The following is a 26,186-nucleotide window of genomic DNA, read 5'->3' as shown; positions in this document are numbered from 1 at the left end:
CAGCAATGTTAAACCTGAGCAGCTTTACATGGTGGGGTCTCAAGCACCTAATCAACAGGCCCAGTACTACCAGGCAGGATTTCACTGGAAATGACCCTTTGGACTCCCCAGCACTACTGGGAGCCTGGGAGGCTCTCCCGTTACCCCCACTAAACCCCTAGCAAAAAAAACTAAATGGGATCCTCGAATTCTAAAATGAAAAAGAACAGATACTCTATTACACCTGAGGAGAAAAACTCAAATGATTTATGTTTATTAAATGCATGTCTGGGCTTTAAATTCATGAGAATAAGTTCATCAAAAGGATTAGAAGTACATCACCATACAAAACACAGTAATCTGTTCTTTGTATATGATGCTAGTATTTGAGAACCCAGGAAAGCCTTATTTAATAAACTGTGTCTCCTAACTTTAGGAAGAGGAAGACACACACACACATCAGTGATACAATGTAGACTCTACTAAAGAAAGCTTCTCCAAGCAATCTCATGCTCTTTCACTGCCCCCTCCCCCAGTCATTCTTATAAATCAGTATAGAAAAACAGCCCCAAAACTCTGACACAGATAAAGGGGAAGTCATCAGTAGTTGGTACATCAGTCAGAAGTATAAAGTAGACATGGTATCCCTGCTGTCAAGAGTCAAACAAGACTGTCCTAGCTTGAGTAACGAGATACTTTCCACATCTCACCCAGGCTTTTTAATCACCTGCTGTTCCTAGCTAAGCCATCCTTACCAGCTCATTCTCAGTCTCTTCTATGTAATATCTGCCCCAGAGTTACCCAAAATGGCAGTTTGAAAAGGCAGAGAATTCTTGATTTAACGAAAATCTACCAATTTTTTTAAACAAATTTCCAACACTACTACCAACTTTTAATCTACATATGCCCCACTCTGCCATCTATTTCCTTAAGTCACCTAATCACTTTCAAAATTATCTGACAAGGGCTGGAGTGACAGTACAGCAGGTAGGACATTTGCCTTGCACGCAGCCAACCCAGGTTCGATTCCCAGTAACCCATAAGGTCCCCCAAGCAACGCCAGAAGTAATTCCTGAGTACAGAGTTAGGAGTGACACCTGTGCATTGCTGGGTGTGATCCAAAAATCCAGTATCTATATATATGTGTATCTCTCTCTCTCTCTCTCTCTATATATATATATATATATATATTATCTGACAATTACATGCCATATAAGATTTACAGTCAGGGCCGCAATGGGCTAAGTGCATGCTTTATACACAGCAGACCTGGGTTAGATCCTTGACCCTGAGCACAGAGTCAGGAATAAACAATAAACTGTTCAGCAAAAACAGTAACACAACAAAAGACAAAAACAAAAAACAAAATTTACAATGAAAACTTCCATTAACCAGGAGTTTATGTTGTCTATTTTTGATTATAGTTTATAACCTATATTTTATTCCATTGGGGGTATTATGTCCTTTCCACAATTCATCCAACTGATGCTTCCTTCTCACTACATTTGCCAAACAAACTCAAACATAAATCTCACTCTGGGGTGGACAGCAGTGGTGCTACGGAGGCCATGTGGAACCCAGGGCCTATGCATACAAGGCATGCACTCCACCCTTTGAGCAATCTCTCTGGCCCCTTGAAGTCTCACTTTTTTCTGGGGGCCACCCCAAGTGGTTCTCAGGACTTCCTCCAGCAGGGCTCTGGGGACCATATATGGTGCCAGGGATAGAATCTAGGTTGGCTGTGTACAAGAGAAGTGCATAACACAATGTACTACTACTCTGGTCCCAAGTCCCACTTTTTAATGGGGAAATAAGGCTTACAGCTTCTGAAATACTTCCTTACTACCAACTAAAGTTTAAGTTTTTAAACATCAAATCATTTACCTTTTATCTTAAATATCTATATCCACATCTGGTGTATTCTACTACACTCCTCTATTCTCTAATTATCTCATTTCTTTCCTTAATGAGACCATGACAATTGAACTTTCATGGTTCAAGCTCTGGTAATAAAAGTAAATCATGTAAAGCAGACTTCAAATTTGTGAAAGAAGCATTTAAAGTACTTCTTCCCCTCAAAGTTAATATAAACTGATGCAATTCTACAGCTTTATTACCTTTAGTTCTCAGTTTTGTATCCCGTCTCTTTTTCCTTATTTTATGAGTATCCTCATCCTAGCCAGTTTTAATAACTTGAAGAAACTGTCTTAATTCAACTCAATAATTTCACATTTCAATCTTTCAGACCTCTTAAACAAAGCAGTGACTGGAGCCGGAGCAACTGTATAGCAGGTAGGGCATCTGCCTGTACACAGCCTACTTCGGTTCAATCCCCAGCACCCCATTTGGTCCCTTGAACATGCCAGGAGTAAGCCCTGGGCACAGGTGGGTGTGGCTCAAAAAAACAAAAACCCCCAAAGCAGTAACTTTCACCTAGGAAGTGAAAGATATGTATGGTATGAAAACAATATTCAAGGTCGTATTTCTTATTTATCAAATAGGTAAGAAAAATATTTTATTATTTTTTAATATTAACTAAAACTAGACAAAATCCTGGCCAGTGGAAAACTGTAAAAGACAATTAGGTGGGGATATAGCGCAGTAAGAGGTGCATGCCTGCTTGGCAGGGTTATCAACATTTCCAAGGTAAGAGATTTCTTCAAGTCTCTCAAAAGGGAATTCATCATGGCTGACCATGATGAATGAGAAGCACTACAACAGATAATAGTTCTGTTGCCTAATTAAAATGATATAAAATGAGTTAGAAACATCCACTCTCCATTTACAGATTTTTCTGTACTACCCATCCACTTAGAAGATAATGAACCAATGCCACATTAACAAATACTGACCTGTTTTTTTCTCCTACTAACCACTATCAGAATGTACCACCAACTCAATCTCTTAACTGCTTAAAGGAGCAGAAAATAAATTATTTTATTTGAAAGTATAAATTTTTTATTGGAAACTATCCTTCCAAGAGGATCAACCAAAGACAAATATAAACACATGCTACAGAAACGCAAGGTGATAGAAGCAGAGTAATCTTTAAAAAAAAAGAAAAATAGAAGGCCTAAAAGGAAAACCAATGCAATTTTAAAGGGATTTTAAAAACTGTACATGGAGATAATTTGAGCCTCAAAGGTTCTCAACTTTTATAATAAATGAAAAATAAACATTCAAGGTGAATATAATCACAAGTTGAATTCAGTAGATCAGGAGGAAAGGACACGACCATAAGAAATGGAGATATTGGGACTGGAGAAATAGCACAGCAGGTATGGCTCTTGCCCTGCACTTATGTGACCTGGGTTCTATGCCCGGCATCCCATATGGTCCACTGAGCCCAGCCAGGAGTGATCCCTGAGTGCAGAGCCAGGAGTAAGCCCTGAGCACAGACGGGTGTGGCTCAAAAAAACAAAAACAAACAAAAAACAAATGGAGCTACTAACTTGGAGCCACTCAAAATTCCCTTAAGAATGAAATACTGGGTCATTTTCTCCATTCCCACCATTCTCACGGCCATATGTGTGACTACTGTTTTCCCAACTGCTGAAGAAAATGCACCCATACCCACATCAGGAGTATGGCAATTTGGGGGCAAACATGGCTGGTAAAGTGAGTCCTGAACTAGGGAAAGCAAAATACGCAAGTATAAGCAGCTAAGGGTATGTATGTATGTCGAGGGGGTAAAGGAGAAAGTACAGAAACCCAGTCCTCACTGGGAGATGGGAAGAGGCAGGGAAAGAAGTGAGGGGCTGATGGAGAGGGAAACGCGACTGGAGGTGGGGGTGGCGGGCACCCTGGTACATTACCTGCTCATACTGTCAGGGTTGGTGCCCGTAAGGCCCATACAGCAGAGGCGGGGAACTCCTGGTAACTGGCGCCCCCCAAAATGGAGATGAGGTACATGCACTTGAGGGAGGGAACTAACGGGGTGCCCTCCAGGGTGGGGATGGCCAAGACGGGAAGATGCGGGGGGGGGGGGGAGGGGGGGTGTGGATGCCCGGGTGGGAGCAATGTTAGGGCGGAAGCTATAGGCTGGAAGGCCAGGCATGGCTTAAAGGGGGAAAGGAGCTGAGCCTCAGCCCTGCGGGGGAAGAGAGGTGCCTTTACCTGCAGCGGCCGTGGGGGGCCGGTTCGCCCCTCTTGCTGTCTCTCCAGCACCAGTTCCCCCTCCTCCAGCGCAACCTACCATGATGCGCCTGCCCGCCCCGCGTCCTCATTGGCCAGATCCCGCTGCCACTCACGACAAGCGAAAGGACGCAAAACAGCGCAAAGGGTGGGACTTAGAGAGCGCTTCCCCCTCCCCCGCCACCGCGCGTTAGGTTGAGAGCGCACGGAGAGGCCTATCCGGTTTCTAGGGCCGAGTCGAAGCCTGAAGCTCGCTTGTTGGGGGGGTGGCGGGAGGAAAAAAATGGGGGGGGGGTTGCCCAAGAGGAATGGGATACTGCTGCGAGGAAACTAATGCTGGAGACTAAATTCCATACCATCTACCCTGTCCTCTGCACACACACCGAGGAGCGGGGACTCGGGAGGGAGTGCTCCTCAGTAGGCCAACTCCGCCTCCCTCTGAGTCCCGGCCCGTGGCACTGCCGCTGTCAACCCTCGACCAGGGGAACACGATGCCACTCACTCCCCATCCGGACCCGGCGGGGCGCGGCGCGTCCACGGGCCGGCCCGCTCCCAGGGCCTGCATGCCTTGCACGCCGCCGCTGACCCTGGGCCGGCGGCTACAACTTTCTGCAAAGTACTAGCTGGCTGCCCTCTAATCACCCCCAGCCCCCTGACCTCCCGCACGCACAACTCCCGGCACCTGGCTTCCCGCCCCGCCGCCCCGCCCCTCCCCGCACACGGCCCACGCTCACCCGCGGGCCAGCGTCCGTGTTCGCGGGGCCACTTGCACCCACGGTGATCGCCAGCCAGACCGGTCAATCCCCGCGAGGAGACGCGAGTCGAAAGCCCCCAGAGGACACAGCTACTAAACGCAGTCTGCGCTTCCTGACAGTTTCCCCCAAAGTGGAACAAGCCTCCACACTGCGAGATCCCCGTGTCTGTGCTCCTGAGGGCAAATGATGAATGAGATCAACTGTCTTGAGATCTCCGCTATTTTTATTCCATTTATTTATTTTTGGTTCTTGGTCCACACCCTGGCGGGGGGCTCTGGGGTACCATATGGGGTGCCCGGGGACTGAACCCGGTCAGCCGCTAGCGACCTTAACCCCTAAGTCACTGCTGTGACTTAGAACTCCTATTTTGAATCACTAGAGCTGAGGGGTTCCCAAATTTATTGGGCCTATCACATCATTTTCACAAAAGCAAAATTATTCAACCCATTTCCCCTTCCATATCTACTTAGAGTGAACAGAAAATGAAAATGCTCCCCATTTGCACCAAAAGTGACTACCCCACCACAGCAGTACCTTCAGGGCGTCGCATGCTGCCAGCCATCATTTGATCTCCAGCACTATGCAGGAGTCACCACAGAGCATAGTACCAGGAATAGCCCTTGAGAACTAGGGAGCGGCGGGATGCCCAGCCCCCACCCCACCAAAACACCACTACCTCAAAGATATAAGGCATCTCCTATAGTCACCGTTCAATTCCCTGTCCCATTGATAGTCTTGCAATATATTAAGCACAGATTCAGGAGCTAGCAAATTAGCAATCAGATCAAGTCAACTTTCTTGTAGAGATGGAGAAGTTGAAGGACTGTGAAATAAAGTGGTAAAGTTAGATTTTGCATGCCTGACTCTTCTATTTCTGCTACCATGTCTTGTTTCATATTTTAATGCAAATGTTTGTCTAAAGAGAGAGAAGCTTCATTAAGTGACCTGTCCTCTATTAATCCATTCTGCTACCAAATTTACTGAAAAATATAGGAAGGTCAGATGGATCACCAGCTTAAAAACTTTCAAAAGATCCCTGTTACTAAAACTATGTATCTTTTTTTTTTACAATGTAATTCTTCCAGGCTGGAGGGATTGCACAGCGGGTTAGGCGTTTGCCTTGCAGGCCACCGACCTGGGTTTCATTCTTTCACTCTGGAGAGCCAGGCAAGCTACAGAGAGTATCTTGCCTGCACAGCAAAGCCTGGCAAGCTCCCCGTGAGCTATTCAATATGCCAATAACAGTAACAAGTCTCACAATTTGTTGTGAGATGCTGCTGGTGCCCGCTAGAGCAAATCAATGAACAACAGAGGACAGTGCTACAGTGCAGTTAAATCTTCCAAGCCATGAATATGGATATTTTTCCACTCCCTGGTTTTCTCTTAACTTTTTTTTTTTTTTGGTATATAGTGACAGTAAAACCATGTATCTTTAGGCTTTACTTTGCCTTTCCGGTTTTAATGCCCACTATATTTTAACATTCACTTACATGTGAGTCAAAAAAAGACAACTTACTATTGCCAACCACTATTTTTCTCTCATCTACACCTATCTAATGCTTTTGTCTTCATATAATATTTCATTTTAATATTGGTTTGCCTTATAAACTATTTGATATTTGATCTGCACCAAATATCTCTCATTATTACTGAGGATATGATACTAGGTAATACAGTGTTAGAGAACCAAAAAGGAGTAAGACTTAACCTAGCTTCAATGAACTGCCAACAGGAAGGAGTATATTTGTGTATATAATGCAGGGAGAAAGGTGTGATAAGGCCTGGCTATCAATAAGAAATACAAACAATTATAAGTGAAGTGTGCAATTATGCGACTATGAGGATCTTATAGGATCAGGTAAGAAAGGGGCTTAATTTACGATGAAAAGGTCTCAAGATCACACTATTTCACTATGTTCTCCATGTCTCTGACCTCCATTGGTTTCATACCAACTTCCTAAACCATTCTCTGCATTCCCATTGATTTTGTTTTGTGTCTTAGGCCTGGCAGTGTTTAGGAACTACTTTTGGTAGGAGACAATGTAGTGCCAGGGATCAAACCCAGACTCCCACATGCAAAGCATGTATTCCAGGCCTTTGCATCATCTCCATGGCCTGAGTAGCAGTACATAGGAGGTTGCACGTATAATTTAAACATTGGTTTGGTGATAGATTTGGAGTTATCAGTACCTAAGAAGTATTTTTTAAGAGTGGGGATTACCCAGAGAATGTCAAGAATAGATCAAATATGTAAATTACTGCTCCAATACTATTGGGAAAACAATAGAAAAAGTTGAGATTCATAAAGAACTGGAGAATTCATTTCCATTCCAAAGAGTGGCTGCTATTCAGCTCTGGTTAAACGTCTTATTTGTTTTCTGTTTTTGTTTTGGGGTCACCCACCTGTGCTCAGGGCTTATTCCTGGCTCTGCACTATGGGATCACTCCGGAAGAACCAAATGGGGTGTCGGCAATCAACCTTGGGTGGGCCATGTGCAAGGAAAGTGCCCTATCCACTTTACTATCTCTCTGGACCTAGCTCTGGTTAAGTTACCAAACATACCAAAAATCGAGCAAGAATTTAAGATTTTCCAAAAGTCAGAAATAGTTTTATGTAAATATTCAGGTTTTATTTTATTTTTGCTTTTTGGGTCACACCCGGCGATGCACAGGGGTTATTCCTGGCTCTGCACTCAGGAATTATTCCTGGCGGGGCTTGGGACCATATGGGATGCTGGGAATCAAACCCGGGTCGGCTGCGTGCAAAGCAAACGCCCTACCTGCTATGCTATCGCTATAGCCCCAATATTCAGGTTTTAGATAGCTAATATCTCTTTACTGTTTTTAACACTGTGTTAGGTTAAACAAAAATGGAGCTGGAAAAACAATTCTTAAATTTTTTTAATATAGATTAAGAAAAGCTGCTATGAAAAAGAAATCCAGAACAGTATGAAAATAAGGGCTGGGCAATAACTCAAAGAATTAATACATATGCTTTGCATTCTGGAAGCCTGGTTCAATCCCTGGAATGGCACGGTCTCCTGAGCACTGAGTAGGGAGTAGCCCCAAACTGCACCAGATCTGGCCCCAAAACAAAAATATAATGAAGATTCAGCATAATTAAGCCTACTAAGCAGGCAGGAAAGGAAAGGAAAGAGAAATAAAGAATGTGATATCACAGAAGCAAGTAAACTATTGGGGGAGGGGGGAAATAACAGATTATATCAAATAAAACAAGTAAGTCCCAATAAAAGAAGAACATTAAAACGTAAACCAGAGGACCATAGAGCAGGTGCCCTCACTTCAATCCCAAGTACCACATGGTTCCCAGTATATGGCAAGAAGCAACCCCTGAGTACCACTGGGCATGGCTCAAAATAATAAATATCCATGGGGAAAGGGGGGAGGGCTGGGAAGATGGCTCAAAGGGCTAGTGTCTGTGCTCTGTATGCATGAGGCCTGAGTTTCATCCCTGGCACTACCAGGAGTGACCCCGACCAATACCCCGGGGCGAACACCAGGAACGTAGCTCAAAAACAAGGAAAATGCCCACAGGATCTAATAACTGAAAACCTTCTTGATCTCAACCTTCTATGACACAGTAAAAAGTAAGTAATCCCAGGGCTGGAGTGATAGCATAGCAGGTAGGGCTTTTGCCTTGCATGTGGCCGCCCTAGATTTGATCCCCAGCATCCCAGGAATAATTCCTGAGTGCATGAGCCAGCAGTAACCCCTGTGCATTGCCGGGTGTGACCCAAAAAAAGGGAAAAAAAAAAAGCTAAGTAGTCCATGGGGCTGGAGCAATAGCACAGCAGGTAGGGAGTTTGCCTTGCACACGGCCAACCCAGGTTTGATTCCCAGCATCCCATATGGTCCCCCGAGCACTGCCAGGAGTGATTCCTGAGTGTATGAACCAGGAGTAACTCTGCATTGCCGGGTGTTACCCAAAAATGCAAAAAAAAAAAAAAAGGTAAGTAGTCCCATATAAGCTTTCATATCATTTGTCTTAAGTACTCTCCTACATGGGCTAGAGCGATAGCACAGCAGTAAGGCATTTGCCTTGCACGCAGCCAACCTGGTCGAGCCAGGTTCGAGTCCTCCGCCCCTCTCGGAGAGCCCGGCAAGCTACCTGTGACATATTCAATATGCCAAACACAGTAATAACAAGCCTCAAAATGGAGATGTTACTGGGCCCGCTCAAGCGAACAACGGGAGGACTCTCCTACATGGTATTTTATTTATATTTATACTTGGAGATAGAATGAGCTTTGAAGTCAGAGTTTTGGGTTCAAGTTTCCACTCCACAAAATAAATTAACCTTCCTGTTTTTTTTGTTTTTGGTTCGAATCTGATATTGCTCAGGGATCACTCCTGCCAGTGCTCAGAGAACATATTCAGTACCAAGATCAAAACCTGGGGCCGGCCATATGCAAGGCAAGTGCTCTACCTACTGTACTATGGCTCCCGCCCCAACCTTTCTAGTCTATTTCATTACTCTGTATGAAGAGGCATCAAGTTACAAGGCCATTAATAAGGATTAATAAACACCAAACACAGCTTATGGCATATAACTACTATACCCTTGCAGGAATTCAACAAATGTGGCTAAAAAGGTAACTGGGATGGGGTGGTGGGGGAACCACACAACTCCTGCAGAAATAACTACACTTTAGGTGCTACTGTATGAAGATCATATTCTGGCTTCCATAAACCTAAATCTGCTGTAGACAGTCTCAGTCACTAATACTAACTTTAACTGGAGTTATCTGCACCCTAGGTAAGATTCTCAGGGACTGAGATGGAAAGCACTTGCCATGGATGTGTGCCTTCAGTCAATCCCTGCAAAATATATACTATCACTATCACTATCACCCTATTTTTCATCGATTTGCTCGAACGGGCACCAGTAATGTCTCCATTCATCCCTGTCACGTGCCAGTGTAGCCCAATGGCATATTGGAGGCTCTTTCAGGGTGAGGGGAATGACGACCATCATTGTTCTTGGCATATTGAGTACACCACGGGTAGCTTGTCAGGCTCTGCCATGTGGGCGGGATACTCTCGGTAGCTTGCCAGGCTCTCCGAGAGGGATGAAGGCTTTTGGGGCAGCTTCTAATTGTCTGGTTCTCACTCTCAGAGAACCCAGCAGGCTACTGAGAGTCTCCTGCCCGCATATATTCCTGCCTGACTGGGAACACCTGTAAAGGTGATTAGAGGCTGCCCCAAAATATATACTTTGAAAAAAGATAAATAAAAGATTCCATGAATCCAAGGAAATGTCAAGATTCGCAAAAACTATACTCCTTCATCTCAGCGTTTTCAGGTGGCTTCTAGGACATTATTTTTTCTAATTTCTTTCTTCTACCTCTCTACTTCTCTTTCTCTAGGCTTCTCTACCAAAATTAAATTTTTGGAGTTTATCAAGTTTTGGTCCTAGATCCTTTCTTCTCATTCTGTACTCACCCCCACTCCACACATGAATGTCTAATTCAGAGGGCTGGGACAGTTCAGTGGCAGAAGTGGAACTACAAGTTCAACCCCTGGTGCCACCTGCATGTACCAAGTGCAACCCCGGCAGCTGTTAATTTGTACCGGGCAACTCTATAGCCTGAGATCTCTAGCACTGCAAGATATTTCCTACAGCATTGCAACTAAACGTGTGTGAGCACTGTGTTCAGGAGTGCAAACTCTTGTGAGCACAGCAACAAGCACTATGACCAGAGGGTATATGCAAGCACCACGACTAGAGAGTGTGACCCTCTCATGCAAGTGTGATGAGCACTCGTGCAAGCACCTCAAGTAAAAATGATCAAGCAGGGCTGGACTTCTAGATTCAAAAAATCAAAAAAAGGACCAGGGATGGGCTCAGTGGTAAAGCACTCGCCTTCCTTACATGTGTGCAGCCCTGGATTTGATTCCTAGCACTGCATGCCCACCCACTCCCGCCCCACAGCAACACCAGGTGCAGCTCAAAAGAAAACAAAAAACTCAGAACTCAAAGCTAGGAGACCAGAGCAACAGTATAGTGGGTAGGGTGTTTGCCTTCCCTAGTAACCCATATGGCGCCCCAAGCCTGCCAGGAGTGACCCCTAAGTGCAGAGTCAGGAATAAAGCCCTGAGTACCACCGAGTGACCCCCAAATCAAAATCAGACAAAAAAAGGAAAAAAAGAAAACCCTGTGCCAGGGAAACAGCCTTATGAGCTGAGTGCAGACTTTAGACACAGGAGGCCCAGGTTCAACCCCTACACCATGTGATCCCCAGAACACTACTACTAGGAGCTACACCAGAGCACAGAGTCAGGAGTAGCTCCTGAGTTGGGGCTGGAATTATAGTACAGTGGGTAGGGCATTTGCCTTGCACGCAGCTGACACAGGTTCAATCTGCAGCATCCCAAATGGTCTCCTGAGCATCGCCAGGAGTAATTCCTAAGGGCATATCAGGAAGTGACTCCTGAGCATTGACAGGTATGACCCAAAAAACAAAAAATAAAAACAAACAAAGAGTAGCTCCTGATCATCAACTAGTGTGGCTCCCTGATATAATGAGCAACATGATTAGAGGGAAGGGAAAAGGGGCAGAGAGAAAAGAATGTCTACTTTGTATATATGGACTCCATTATTATTATTTGCTTCTTTTTTCTGCAGTGAGGACTGAATAACTCATCATATAAGTGTTTGACCCCATTAGAATGCAAGTTCCACAAGGGTAAGGGCTGTGTCTGATCTGTTTATTACAATATTCTCTCTGCTTACTAGGTGGTAATGGATATTCAATTTTTTGTTGAAGAAATGCATTTCCAACTTTTGGCCAATGGTATGCCTGAGTGGGGTTCTGGAGGAACAGTAGGGAGGTTTCCAAGCAGAAGCAATGGCTTCCCTTCCCTACAGAATAAGGAAATAGTTAATAGCACATTTCCTACCTGAAAATGTTCAGAAGTTTCTTTAGAGGACTTGCAGAAGATAGAGCCTTTACATGCAATTCAAAGAGGCTGCAAGAAAATATAGGTTTTTCCTAATGTGTGAGAACCACTGTTGAAAGTAATGAAATTTCAGTTATCTCCTTGAGATTTGGGACCATAAAGCTCAGGGGTGGACAAGTTAAAGCTGTAGGAAGAGCAAAACAGATGTGAAAATAAAAGCATAGGACATAGATGTGTTTTGTTTTGCTGGGCAGGAAATCCAGCTGTGCTCAGGGCTTACTCATTGCTCTATATTCAGGGATCACTCTTGGCGGTGCTAGGGGACCCTCTGGGTTGCTGGGAATCGAACCCAAGTCTGTTGCATAAAAAGTAAGTATCTTTCTTGCTGTATTATCTCTCCAGCTCCAGTACATGGATATTTGGGAGGCCATCAATGCTCAGGGGACTACTTCCTGCTCCGGTTCCAGGGCTACTCCCACCCTGGTATGTAAGGGACCAGGTGATACTGAACCCCCTGGGCCGGAACAATAGTATGGTGAGCCTGGAGTTTGCCTTGCACCTGGCCGACCTGAGTTTGATCCCCAGGATCCCATATGGTCATCAAAGCACCACCAGGAGTAATTCCTGAGTGCAGAGCCAGAAGTAACCCCTGAGCATCACTAGGTATGACCCAAAAAGCATAAAAAATAAATAAAATAAACTTGAACCCCCCACATGCAAAGCATGCACTAAAGCACCACCAAGAGTAATTCCTGAGTGCAGAGCCAGAAGTAACCCCTGTGCACCACTAGGTATGACCCAAAAAGCATAAAAAATAAATAAAATAAACTTGAACCCCGACATGCAAAGCATGCACTTCTGTTCATTAAACCATCTCTTGGGCCCTGTGGATTTAGTGTTAAGCCAATCTTTATGTATACATAAATATATATATATATATATAATTTTTTTACAGTAAAATGGTGAAGTTTTAGGCTAATTATGAAGACAAAAAGAAGAGTCTTACTTTTTAGGGCACTGTCCTTTGGTTCAAGTAAGATCAAATCTGGAAAAGTTACTCTCTAATCACATGGTCACCAAGGTGAAATGTTATGAGTCTCAGGTGGGGATATTCCTCCAGCTCAATAGACTCAGTTCTCTAACAAACTGGAGTTCTCTTACCCCACTTTGAGGTACTCAACCTAAGTAATAACATGCATAATTCTCCTGATCCCCTTTTTCTTTTTCTTTTCTTTCTTTTTTTTTTTTTTTTTTTTTTTTTTTTTTGCTTTTTGGATCACACCTAGCGATGCTCTGGGGTTACTCCTGGCTCTGCACTCAGGAATCACTCCTGGTAGTGCGCAGGGAGCCATAAGGGATGCTGGGAATCGAACCCAGGTTGGCCCTGTGCAAGGCAAATGCTGTGCTATCGCTCCAGCCCCTCCTGACCCTCTTTAAGCTACCCAAACCACTCTAGCATATCATATTTTATCTGGGCCAAATAAACATACATCTGTTCAATCTAACAGAAAAAATATAAATATGTATTTAATTACCCCAGGGATTGTTCACATTGCAACATTTTTATTTCAAACCTAGGTGGAGGGGTTGGAGAGATTGTACAGTGGGTAGGGCTTGCCTTGCATGCAGCCAACCCAAGTTAGATCCCTAGAAGCCAATATAGTCTCCCAGTACCACCAGGAGGATCCCTGAGTGTTGAGCCAGGAGTAACCTCTGAGACCACTTATGGCACCCAAACCACATATATAAACAAACAAAAGTATGTAGAGAGGTGAGGAAGTAAATGGGGGTGGGAGAAAAAAGAAACATTTGGCAGCAATGTTATTATCATGACCCTTAGCGACAGCAAAGTGATAGAAGTTTAGTGGACTAGTTTGACTTGAGTTGGTTTTTAAAAAGTTATTTGCAAACTTGAATAAGCTTACATAATCTTATCCTCAAAATAACTAAAGAAACAAAATATTATTCTTTTTTCCCTTTTAAGAGAGAAACAAAGACAAAAAAACAGTTTATATTCTCAAGGTTGTATAATATTTTTGTTTTTGGGGGAGGGGGTTTGACTTTTTGGGTCACATCCAGCAATGCTCAAGGGTTACTCCCAGCTCTGCACTCAAAAATTATTCCTGGTGGTGCTCAGGGGACCATATAGGATGCCAGGGATCGAACCCATCATGTGCAAGGCAAATCCTCTGCCCTCTGCACTACTGCTCCTGCCCCAATTGTTAAAGGTGCAGTTTCAACAGATTCCTGAATGCTTATATTTGTCAAATGGCAGGGGGAGGGGAGTTCTCCTGGGATCAGAGAGATAGCTCAATATGCCGGAGCACATGCTTGGCATGCAGGAGGGCCCAATTTAATAGTGCATATGCTCCTTCAAACAACAGGGGCAGCTCCAGAGCACTCCTGGGTGTGGCCCAAAACAAACAAGTGAAAAAACCAATTGGGAGGGTACAAGAGGAAGGGTTTTTCAAGCCATGCAGACCAGAATCATCCTCCTGATTAAGTATTCTTGGATTTTTCTCTTCTGTAAAAATGAAACTAACATCACATACATTTCAACTTACGATTAAAAGATAATTACAAGGCCAGAACCTCAGTTCAAAGGGCTAGTGAAAATATATATGTGGGAGGCCTGAGTGGAATCCTGTGGTCATAAAATTCCTGAGTGACCCCTGAAAGTACTGAAGCTGCGAGTAGCTACCGAACCCTAAAATTCAATAAATAAAAGATATTGACATGGGCCAGAGAGATAGTACAGTGGTTAAGGTGCTTGCCTTGCATGCAGATAACCCAGGATTGATTCCTGATACCACATATGGTTCCCAAAACATGACCAGAAGCGATCCCTGAGCACAGAGCCAGGAGTAAGCCCTGAGCACTGGGTATGGTGCAATACTCCACCATCAGCCCCCAAATCGGGTACTACAATGTTTGGCACATAGCAGGCAAAAAATAAAACAAAAAAAACTTCATTATTTCCTGTGCAATAGTAGCACTAAAGTTTTCTCTTAAAGCAAAATTATCCTTAGTGACTTGGTAGGGCTCATCTAAGGAGAATACAATGGGAGACTGAAACAGATGTAAAGTTTCACAATTCGATCAAGACAGCTACACAGACGAAAGGACTGGGGCTAGGGAGATAACAGAGCGCATAGGGTGGTTGGCTTGCACGTGCCAGATCCGGGTTTGATCCCCAGCATTCCATATGGTTCCCCAAGCCCCACCAGCAGTGATTCCTGAGCACAAAACCAGGAGTTACCCCTAAGTAATCGTCAGTTGTGGCCCCAAAACAAAAATCAAAAATGTGGATTCTGGTATGACTGTATTGAGAATATAACCTTTCAACCACAAAACCAGGAAGAGAAGGCAGAGAGATTGGGCAGGAATCAAGCACCTGCCTCAGGTGCAGCCAAACTGGACTAATCCCTGAACCATAGAAAGTCCCTGAGCACTGAACCAGGAGCACACACTGAGCATCAGGAGGTGTTGCCCCCAAGCCCCCCACCCCCAAGCAACACAAAACTATGATGACCTAAACTAGCAGTGTTTTAGGTAACTACAGGTATGAAAAAACGTTTCATTTTTTGTTAGATATGACACTAGGCATCTCATAATATGGACCCCTTAGTTCCCAAAGCCTGCTAGTGAGAATTTGAGCTAGTGAGGTCAGAGCTATAGTACTGGAGGTAGCGTGCTTGCCTTGTCTGTGGCTGGTCCAGGTTTGATCCCCGATACTCCCTGTGATTCCCCAAGTTTTGCCAGGAGTGACTCCTGAGACCCCTGGGAGCGAAACTAGCTGGTCCAGGTTTGATCCCTGACACCCTCTATAATACCCCAAACTTTGCCAGGAAGAGATCCCTGAGCAGGAGTAAGCCTTAAGCATAGCTGGGTGTGCCCTCACTCTCCCTACAAAAAAAAAAAAACACTGAAAATTTTAAAATAATAAAATAAAGCCATAAATAAAGCACTGCTTGCGGGGAGAAGAGGAGATAGAAACAAGGATCATGCAGTGCTGGGGATCAAACTCAAGCCTCCAAGCATGCAAAGCACGTGTTCAGCCCATTGAACTATCTCTCTGGCCCTAATTAAAATTTGTTTTGTGTTTAGAGGCAGGGAGGTTGGGTCCACTCCCAGTTGTGCTCAAGGGTTAATCCTGTCTGTACTCAAGGATCATGCCTGGTAGTGCTGAGGGAACTTTTATGTGGTTCTGGGGATCAGAACCTAGCGGGCCACATGCAAGTGCCTTAACCCCTCTCTTGAAGGACCCCACCCACTTTTAATTTTTAAATAGGAAGCACACCCCACAGAGCTGGGGATGCTGCTGCAATGGTAGGTGGTCACTTCACTGGTACATGACAGAGTTCAGTTCCATGCTGGGGAGTGACAATGCTAGGGGGTTCCCAGGGCCATGGCCAGCGAGTAGCTTTAGCAGTTGAGCTCAGGGCCTTGCATATGCAGGTCATGTGCTCTACACTAAGAATCCATATCCTACCCCTCCCGCTCCCCCAACCCCGTGTTTTACCCTTCATTCCTTTCCCTCAAGTTTACTAATTCCTTTTCTTTCCCCCTTTTTCTGGGGAGTGAAGCCTAGTAGCTCTTTATTTATATAACAATTCTCGTGAAACCTAGTGCTTGGGTCGAGGGAATACAGGGGTAAGTGCTTGCCTTGTCTGAGGCTGGGCCCTGCAAAGGGTCACCCAGACACCACCAGAGGTCACTCCTGAGCACTGTCTCCTATGTTCTAAAAACAAAACCAAAAATTTTTAAAGGGGGGGAAGAGGAGGGAACTGAACAATATGTTCATGTACCTGGTAGACCCTATTAAAAATTCCAGAAAAGGTTTTCCAGTCATTCAGTTTAGACAGGTACTGAAGATATGATAAAATCATGTTTCAAGTTCCACTATGCTGGGGACTCTAAATTGGCAGCCCAAGAAGTGAAATTATTGGTTTCTTCTAGAACCAACCAAATAGAAATTCCCACTATTTCCATCTATTCCCACTATTACTATCACTAAGGGGACAATGCACCTATGAATAACCATCTTCCAAAGGAATAACCACCGTCTACCACCAAATGCAGTGTATTCCCAGAGTACAGTGGGAGGGGGAAAAAAAAGCATGGACTTGGGAGATGCAGCAAAGGACTGAGCGCATGCTCTGCATATGGGAGGCCTGGATTAAACCCCCAGCACCACTTGGTCCTTTGCTATTGCCAGGAGACTCTCAAGTACAAAGCTAAGAGCAGCCCTAAAGCACTGACAGGAATGCCCCTGGCAAGGAAGGAAGGAAGGAAGGAAGGAAGGAAGGAAGGAAGGAAGGAAGGAAGGAAGGAAGGAAGGAAGGAAGGAAGGAAGGAAGGGAGAAAGAAAAGAAAAAGAAAAAGAGAAGGGAGAAAGAGAGAAAGAAAGAAAGAAAGAAAGATAGATAGATTCCTAAGGTTGATATGAAAGCTTAAAAAGATGATCTGAGAAACCAAAAACACTATAGTTCTTATTCTTTTTTCTTTCTGGTTTTGGGATTACACCTGTCTGTGCTCTGGGTTTACTCATAGCTCTCACAAAGGGATTAGTCCTGGTGGGACTCCAGGGACCATATGAAGAGAGGCAGGGATTGAACCTAGGCCAGTCACCTGCAAAGCAAATGCTCCATCCCTGTATTTTATCTCTGGCTCTAAGTGCTTTATTTATTTGTTGTTTTTATTTGGTTTTGGCTTTTTTTTTTGGGGGGGGAGGGGGTCATACCCAACTTGCTTAGGGATTACTCTTGGCTCTGTGCTCAGGAATCATATCTGGCAGGCTCAAGAGACCATAATGGAGTGCTGGGGATTGAACCCATGTCAGTTGCCTGCAAGCAAGTACCTGCAATATTGTGTCTCTGGCCCCTCTAAGTGCCCTGGGCTAGAGACAGTACATGGATTAAGGCAACTGTTTGCCTTACAGATACCTTGCAGACGCTAGTTGCACCCCTAATACAAAGCCCCTAATCACCACCAGGAATGACTCCTGAGCACTGAGCCAGGAATAGCTGTTGAGCACCACCATGTGTGGCCCTAACCTCACTCCAAATATAATAAAGTCTCCTGCTCTGGGGCATACCAAAAGTACAGTGGGTATAGTGGGTAGAGCACCTGAGCACAGCCCAGGTTTACTGGAACCTGGAACCTCCCCAGTATGATCAGACCCCAAACCTACCAGGAGCGATCTCTAAGCAAGAGCCAGGAATAAGCCCTAAGCACAGCCATGTGTAGCCCCAAAATGAAACAAAAGTCTGCTGCTCCAATTTGAAGGCAAGAACTGTGACACCAGGGTTGGGGTGGGGAAGTCAAAGGGCTGCAGGGCTTTGCCCTGATACCACAAGGTCCTCCACAAGCCACCCAGCATCTTGCCAGGGTGTAGCCCTAAAATAAACAAAAAGAACTAAAACAGTTTACCAAAGCAATAGTATAGTGGGTAGGGCGTTTGCCTTGCATGCAGCAGACCCGGGTTCGATCCCCGGCATCCCATACGGTACCCCAAGCACCACCAGGAGTAATTCCTGAGTGCAAAATCAGGAGTAACCCCTGAGCATCACTGGGTGTTATCCAAAAAGCAAAAATAAATAAAGTTTGACTACTTTTGCTCCATATTGCAAGACCTAGTTTCTTCAACTGAGAATGGCAACCCCATACAGGTCAGTTTTGTAAATGAATGAATATTGTATTTTGTTGTTGTTGTTTAAATTTTCTTTTGGGACCACACTGAGCAGTGCTCAGTGCTTACCCCTATCTCAGTAATCAGGGACCACACTTAGTAGGGATCAGGAAACCATATGGGGTGTGTTGAAGATTGAACCCAGTTAGGCTGGGTGCAAGGCAAGCACCTTACCTACTCTACTATCATTTCGGCCGTCAAAGTTTCTTATGATTTATTATCACTGAATATTTAACTTGTAAAAGTTTTTCTTTTGTTTTGGGACACACCTGACAGTGCTTAGGGCTTACTCCTAGTTCTTCACTCAGGGATCACACCTGATGAACTCAGGGGACTACATAGGACCGAATCCGGGTCAGCTGTATTATTGCCTCCCCACATGTAAATCTATTTTTATACCTACATACCCAGGGTCACATTAAAATTTCTCAGGCAGATGGGTAAGGAATGGAAAAAGTTTAAGTCTGACTTAAATAACCAAGAAATTAGATAATGATAGAAAGTCACGAATAAAAGGGCAGAAGTTAGTTATAAAAGCAACCTCTAGAAAGACTGAAGTGATAATATAGCCAGTAGGGTGCTTGCCTTACTCCCAGCTGACCCAGGTTCAATCCCCGCCATCCCATACAGTCTCCCAAGTACTGCCAGCAGTAATTCCTGAGTCAGAGCCAGGAGTTACCCCTGAGCATCACCAAGCATGGCTTGGTGATGAAATGAAATGGCCTCTAAAGAAATCTCAAAAACTAAAGTATTTAGGGGGCTAGAGAGAGTACAGTAGGTGTTTACCTTGCACATACCCAACCCAGGTTGAATCCACGACACCCAATCTAGTCCCCTGAGCCCCACTGGGTGAGACTCAAAAACCAAAAAAGCAAAAAAAAAAAAACCCCTGTAGTTTGAATTCAAAATATTCAGTACCAAAAAGGTTGAACTTATTTTGCAATAAAAATACAATAGAAGTCCAAAAGGCAATATAAAATGGCACATACTTTGTACTTGGGAGCCATGGGTTTCATCTCTGAACTAGCAGGAGAGACCCTATGCATAGAGCCAGGAGTAGCCCCCAAAACACTGCGAGGTGTGACCCCCAAACAGAAAACAGGAAAAAAAACTAAACTGAAACTGCATACACACAATAGCTCATACATGTCAAAACTGAGACATTAAGGGAAGAAAGAAGTGTTGTAATTTTTTCTTAATCTAAAATTTAGAATATAGTAAATGCTAAAGAAATGTTTAGATAATAGAGGTAAAGTTCATATAATAGCTACAGAAATACAACTGTCCTTGGGTACTAAGTACCAAGCAAGAACATCTTGAAACTTAAGGATCTTTTTATTCACCTTAAGAGGACTCAGCAAGGAGAGGGTGCTTTGCATGCAGAAGGCCTCCCTGGGGTCTAGCCCCTGTATGTCTCCCAAACACCACCAGGAATGACCCCAGAGCAATGTCAGTGTGTTCCCCCAAAAAACAAAAAGGCTGTGGCGAGAGAGAAGCAAAAAGGCCCAATGTCAGTAAATGATAAAAGAAAAATAAGGAATGAAAGAAATAGTACAGCAGGGAAAGTGCTTGTCTTGCACACAGTCAACCAGGATTCTAACCCTGGCACAAACAAGGTCCCCTGAGCACCACTAGGATTGATTCCTGAGCACAGTCAGGAGTTAATCCCTGAACACTGTTGGTGTGGACCAAAGCCTCCCCTCCTCCCCCAATTTTTTTTTAAAAAGAGTGTGAACAAAATTGCAATAGGTTAGGAGGGAAAACAACAACAACAACTTTGTGAATAAAAGAATAAAAAAGAAGAGATATAAAAAGTTACAGTGAGGCAGGAGAGATAGTTCAAAGGCTAGAGCACATGCAGGGGTCCCTGGTTCGATTCCTGGCACTGCCGGGTGCAAAACCCAAGAACTGAGCCAGGAGGAGCTCCCAGCACCACCAAGGTGGTCCAAATACACACCACACACACACACACACACACACACACACACACACACCCTGGAGATATGGCTCCATGTACAGCGTTGCATGTGTGAACACCAACAACAAAGATGAAGGAAGCTATGAAGTAGTATCCAAAAATCAAATGCTAAAGGTAAAAATGTAAACATGAGGTTGGCTCCCATAGTGCAAAGGTTGGTCATGAAAAGACATGTAGATCTAGGAGTGCAGGTCCAAAAGGAGAGCGACTCTTGGGGGGGGTGGGGAGGGGTGTTCAGGAGAGAGGAGCCAGAAAGAGATGTTTTCTACTTATTCCTCAGGCACTGAAGTCAATACAAGCTCAGAACACAGCTCAATCTTTGCAGGGCTGTGGGCACACCTTATTTTCAAAGTATTTAGTATTCATTTGAATGCTATAAAAATGTTACAATCCTTCCACAGATGACTGTATCAGATCTCATTCTTTGAGTAAGCACAGTTCTTGGCTCAAATTAATTGTGACAATTCTGCTTTGAAAATACCAGAGAGAGAGAACAGGAGGTAAAGTGCATTAACCTTATATGTGGTTCATCCTGGTTTGATCCCCAGCACCACAAATGGTCTTCCAAATACTGCCAGGAGGAGATCCTAAACACTGCTTAGTGTGCTCCTTCCTCCCAGAAAAAGGGGAAAAAAGATATTTCTAAAGGAGATGTATACAAAGCCTTCTTTTTTTTTTGGGGGGGGGGGGGGAATTGGTTTCTAACACTCCCAAGCACTGTTCAGGAAACCTGGGGGCCACTCCCAGAAATACTAGGTTTAGCTATGAGGTTTAGATATGAGGTTCTAGTTCCACTGGTGATACTAGGGACACTTAGGGCCACAGCTGGTGATGCCCACCAGAAACCATTACTGTTTTGGGGGTGGGGTGGGGGTCACAATCTGCACTGCTCAGGAATCATACCTGGCAGTGCCACAAATGGAACCCAGTCTGTTGCCTGAAAGGTGACCTATAGTATCTCTCTGGTCCCAAGGAATCACATTTATTTATTTGTTGCTTTTTGGGTCACACCCTGGGCTGGAGCAATAGCACAGCAGGTAGGGCATTTGCCTTGAGCACAGCCAGCCCTGCCGAGCCAGGTTCAATTCCTCTGCCCCTCTCGGAGAGCCTGGCAAGCTACCGAGAGTATATCGCCCTCACAGCAAAGCCTGGCAAGCTACCTGTGACATATTCAATATGCCAAACACAGTAACAACAAGTCTCAAAAATGGAGACGTTACTGGGCCCGCTCAAGCAAATCGATGAACAACGGGAGGACGGTGCAGTGCAGTGCAGTGGGTCACACCCGGCGATGCTCAGAGGTTACTCTGGCTCTGCATTCAGGAAACACTCCTGGCGGCGCTTGGGGGACTATATGGGATGCTGGGGATTGAACTCAGGTCAGTCACATGCAAGGCAAACACCCTCCCCGCTGTACTATTTCTCCGGCCCTGCAAGGAATTACTTTGAAAGACATGATCTGTCTCAGTGCTGGAGAGACAGTACAGCAGGTAAGGCCCTTGCCTTAAATTTATCAGACTGGGGTTCGATCCTCAATATGACATATGGTCTACCGAGAACCTCCAGAAGTGAACCCTAAGCTCAAAGTCTGGAGTAAGCCTTGAGCACTACTAAATGTGGCTCAAAAAAAAAAAAGCAAGCATGTGGCCCCCAAGCACCACCGGGAGTGATCCCCTAAGATCAGAGCCAAGAGTATGCCCTAAATACTGGTGGGTACGGCCCCCAAACAAACAAACAAAAAAAAGAATGATCCCCTTACCATCACACCTTACCTATCAGAAATCCAGCCTTTCAAATTAAAAGTCCAATTTTCCCTGTTATAACCCAAACTGCAGTGGTGGTTACCACGATGCCAAGATTCTTCACATGCCATCACCCAGTAGTGTGGCAGAGAGGCCTACCACAAGAAATACAAGGACTGTGTACACCAGTTCAGCAGACACATTTTCCATCCATATCCAAGATGATTTAGTTGACTTGGGGAAATGAAAAAACCCAAAGACCAGATGCAGGGTCCAGAGATAATACAGGGGGTTAGGCACTCGCATTGCATATGGCCAACCACAGCTGGGTCCCCAGCACCATGAATATGATCTCCCAAGCACAACTGGGAGTGATCCCTGAACACAAGTAGGTGTGACCCAAAAAAACAAAAATAACATAAGAAAACAAAAAAGTCACCAAACGATCAAATACACAGGAAAAATCATAAGTGGAGGTGGAGTGTATTAAAGGCATCTAAATAAGCCCATCAAATCCCTTATCCTGATCATTACTTTTATTTTCATGGTAAACCTTCCCCGACCTTGAACGCATACTGCCCTGCTACTCTTGCAACCCAGGTCAAGTGAAAAAAAAAAAAAAGGGTTTTCCGCTCATAACTCTCTGTAAGGGTGGAATTACAACCCACCCCCCCAAACTAAAAATGAGACATTTCCTCATCCTGGCCTAATAAGGTGGACCCCAACTGATTGCGAAACTTATCTAGTGGCCAATCCAAAAGAAATTTCTAATGGGCAAGCATTACCTAATGGGTGGAAGAGATTTCTCCAAACTCACCCTCCAGGAGTTCAAGTGCCCCATAGCAAGAAGGACTCGGTCGGTGAGTCCCCCACGGTGTTGACAGACTCAGAGGCACATCAGAACAAAAATCTCTAGGTGCTAGTGGGATGATGGGCCGCCGCGGACATCGATAAAAGCAGCTTCCCTGGTTGGCGTTGGGGGCTTTCCGCTAGGTAGTACACTCTGAAAGGTACCAAGGTGCAAGGCTTTGATTTCTGGCTCACCGGGTTCGGTCATTAAGGAGTCGGTCTAGAGAAATGCCAGCACACCTCCGCACTGCCACCCTCCACCTCTTCCTGGGGCCCTCGGGTCGCTTCGTGCCTGCCTCATAGCTGGGCGCCGCTGCCTCTGCACAGCTGCTGCAGTGGCAGAGCTAGTTCCTGCGACACTCGAGACAGGTAAATAAAGAAATTGCATTTGCTGAGAGGCAGGGGGAGGGGTCTTCTGCCAGGGAAGAGTTTACATAATGCAACAGCAAAGACAGGGAGCTCTGCAGACCAGTCAATGGGGACGCAAGGTTGTCCAACCATCTCGAAATACTCTCCAACGGCCTGTTTTTCCTCCCCCGACGAAGTGATCGCAACTAACCAGCTGCTTACGCTCACCACCCCGTTTCCCTATCCTCCTTTATTATTACAATTAAAAGGGAAAAAAGCGCACCACCACCACCACCACCGCGCGCCCCTCCTCCCACACACACACACCCCCACTTCTGAGAGCCAAAGTATGGAATAACCAAACAGAGGCGGGGAGTTTTCCTTCGCTGGAAGGGGCAAGGAGCACAAGGAGCTGCCTCCGATCTACATACAGCACGATCGGGAGTGCAATGACAAGTTCTACAAACGCCACAGCAGCCCCGGCCGTGCCCTGGGCGGCTCGGCGGGGCTCGGGCCCCGCGGTCCCCGCAGCCACCCGGTCTCTCACAAAGGAGAGTGGTTTAGTCCAGAGCATTCCCCAGCACCTGATTCCCCCCAGCACCCTCGCCCCCGCCCCCAACACACACACATACACACACACAACAACAACAACTGGGGGCCGGGCAGGGGCGGGGGAGAGAGGAGGAGGATGAGTTATTAGAACCAAGGTTAAGAGCCTTAGCCGGTGCAAAGGCGCTCGGAGGCCCCGTATCCAGCGGGCGTGGCGGGAAATGTACCTGAACAAGTCCTGGGGCTTCCTTTCCAGCCAGCGTTTCCACTCACCCTTTCGGAGAACAAGGCGCCTTCCGGCGCAGCATGGCCAGCCCTCGCGTCACCCTAGCTTGCTAGTAGTCCATTCTCCCCAGGCCCCGCCCACCTCCGCCCGCATCTCCCAATGGCAGGGTCGAGTTCCGGGCTCGTCCAGCAGGCTAGTGTGAGCGCCATCCAGGAAGTCTCTGGAGGGTGGGAGGTCCTAGAAGGCTGAGAAAGGGTCCATAGGCAGCCACAGATATGCCTGATTGAAAATAAAATCTGGCGGCAGCTCGCCCCTGACGGCTCGCTTCCCCGACGCGCAGGCCGCTCGGCTGGGTTTTTAACCCCTGCCGTTAGGGGCGCTCTACATTCCGCATTTACTTACCTGTTTCTCGGAAGCCATCTTGGGTCGGGCTGGCGCCTGCCCGGAGGGAGTAGTGGGGGTGGCGGCACCGGAGGAGGCCGAAGGAGGCTGGAGCCCGCGGGGCAGTCTGTCGGACTCAGCCCAGCCTCGACTTGCTCTCCTTTATTCAATCAGACTGTGCCTCAGTCCGGATGTGAAAGTCTAGGGATCTTGCCGAATGTGACTGTGCACAGACACCCAGCACCCCCGCCGCGTAGGTGTGCTCTAACCCAATCATAGGGGGGAAGAAAATGCATTTCTGGGATGAGAGTGGATGCGCCCGGTTCCCAGGAGGATCCTTATCCTTCTTCCTTGGGATAGGCGATGACCAGTTAGGGGATGCAGCTATTCCAGATGTTTCTCAAGTCCCCGACTGCGCGTGCAAGTTTTCCAGAGCGCTGAAGAGAATCGAGTCAACGGGGAATGCTTGGGGTTAGGGAAAATCTTCAACGATTTTAAAAAGACCGAAATTCGAACAGTCCAAAACCTACTTGTTTACACACACACAGCAAAATGATAGCAGTCTTAAGAGAAGCAAAGGACGTCCTTCTTATTCTTCTTGTCTAGAAGAAACTAGCTTATAAAAGTGTAATAGAAAGCGGAATGGGTACAATTGGTCTAATCATGTTACCTGGAATATTTAGGTTTAGATTTTTAAAAATATACAACCTCCTATGGTCCTGGCCTTCAGTAACTAATCCAATTAATATTCATCTCTTGAAGAATGACTATTATTCTTCACATTGGGATGGGAAATTCACTTTCACCTTTGCCTGATGATTCTTCCTGACCGTTTCACGCAGAATGTTCACAATGAACCACAGCTCATAAATTTACAGACTTTTCCGTGTTTTCTAAAAAAAACTAGCAAAATACCCAAATACCGAAGGTTACCAGTGGGCCTTGCTTTTCAAGCCTACTTTCCCCCGTGGACACGCATGGCGCTTGCGTCTTTGCTTATTTCCATTCTGGAGAAACCTGTGTTCTCTCTGGAACATGTACTTCTCCCTTTCTCTCCCCTCATGTCTTTCTAAATGTTTCAATAAGAACTATCTTCACAAAAAAGTTATCAGTGGTTTATATAATAGAATTAGATGTGAGATTTTGGTGTAAAAGGATATGCTCCGTGCTAGGGATATGGTTCAGTAAGTGACAGAGCACATACCTTGCTTGTGCGAGGCCCTAGGCTTGATTCCTGGAACCCCATAATCTCTCCTGATTCTGCCAGTAGCAGCCCATGAGCACCAATATGGGAGTAGCTCCTAAGTACTACTGTGAATGACACAAAAACAAAATGCTCCAAAACACATGGGCACTGCTGGGAGTAACGTCCTGTGCAATGTAAAAGGAATAAGCCCTGACCAAACAGCATGCAGCTATGGAGGGAGGAAGGAAGGATAAATGAAAGAAAGGGAAGGGATGAAGGGGAAGGAAGAGGAGGGGAAAGGAAAGGAGAAGGGAGGAAGGGAGGGAGAAAAAGAGGGAAGGAAAGGAAGGAAGAAGGGAGGGAGAGAAGAAGGAAGGGAGGGAAGGAGGAGAGAGCAAGGAAGGAAAGATGGGGAATGAAGGAACTTCTTGGAGATAACTCAAAGGG

At 45.5% G+C, this 26,186-nt stretch overlaps 1 protein-coding gene across 2 annotated transcripts in view; it reads right to left on the bottom strand.

Annotated features, from left to right (window-relative positions):
- The window catches only part of CHD8 (chromodomain helicase DNA binding protein 8), a 77,453-nt gene extending 53,187 nt beyond the window's left edge, over positions 1–24,266 (bottom strand). Inside the window, exon 1 of one of the 2 annotated variants that reach the window (XM_056133148.1) lies at positions 24,174–24,266. The gene's annotated coding sequence lies outside the window, so the exon portion shown is untranslated. Of the gene's footprint in view, positions 1–4,095; positions 4,160–24,173 lie in introns of those variants that run through there. The other variant, XM_056133150.1, reaches the window with a different exon arrangement.
- Between the last annotated feature and the right edge of the window lie 1,920 nt (positions 24,267–26,186).

This window comes from Sorex fumeus, unplaced genomic scaffold, assembly GCF_029834395.1.
Source record: "Sorex fumeus unplaced genomic scaffold, SorFum_2.1 ptg000098l, whole genome shotgun sequence".
Taxonomy (NCBI): Eukaryota; Metazoa; Chordata; class Mammalia; order Eulipotyphla; family Soricidae; genus Sorex; species Sorex fumeus.
Note: the sequence above shows the minus strand (reverse complement) of the source record. Positions and strands in the feature narration are given on the sequence as shown.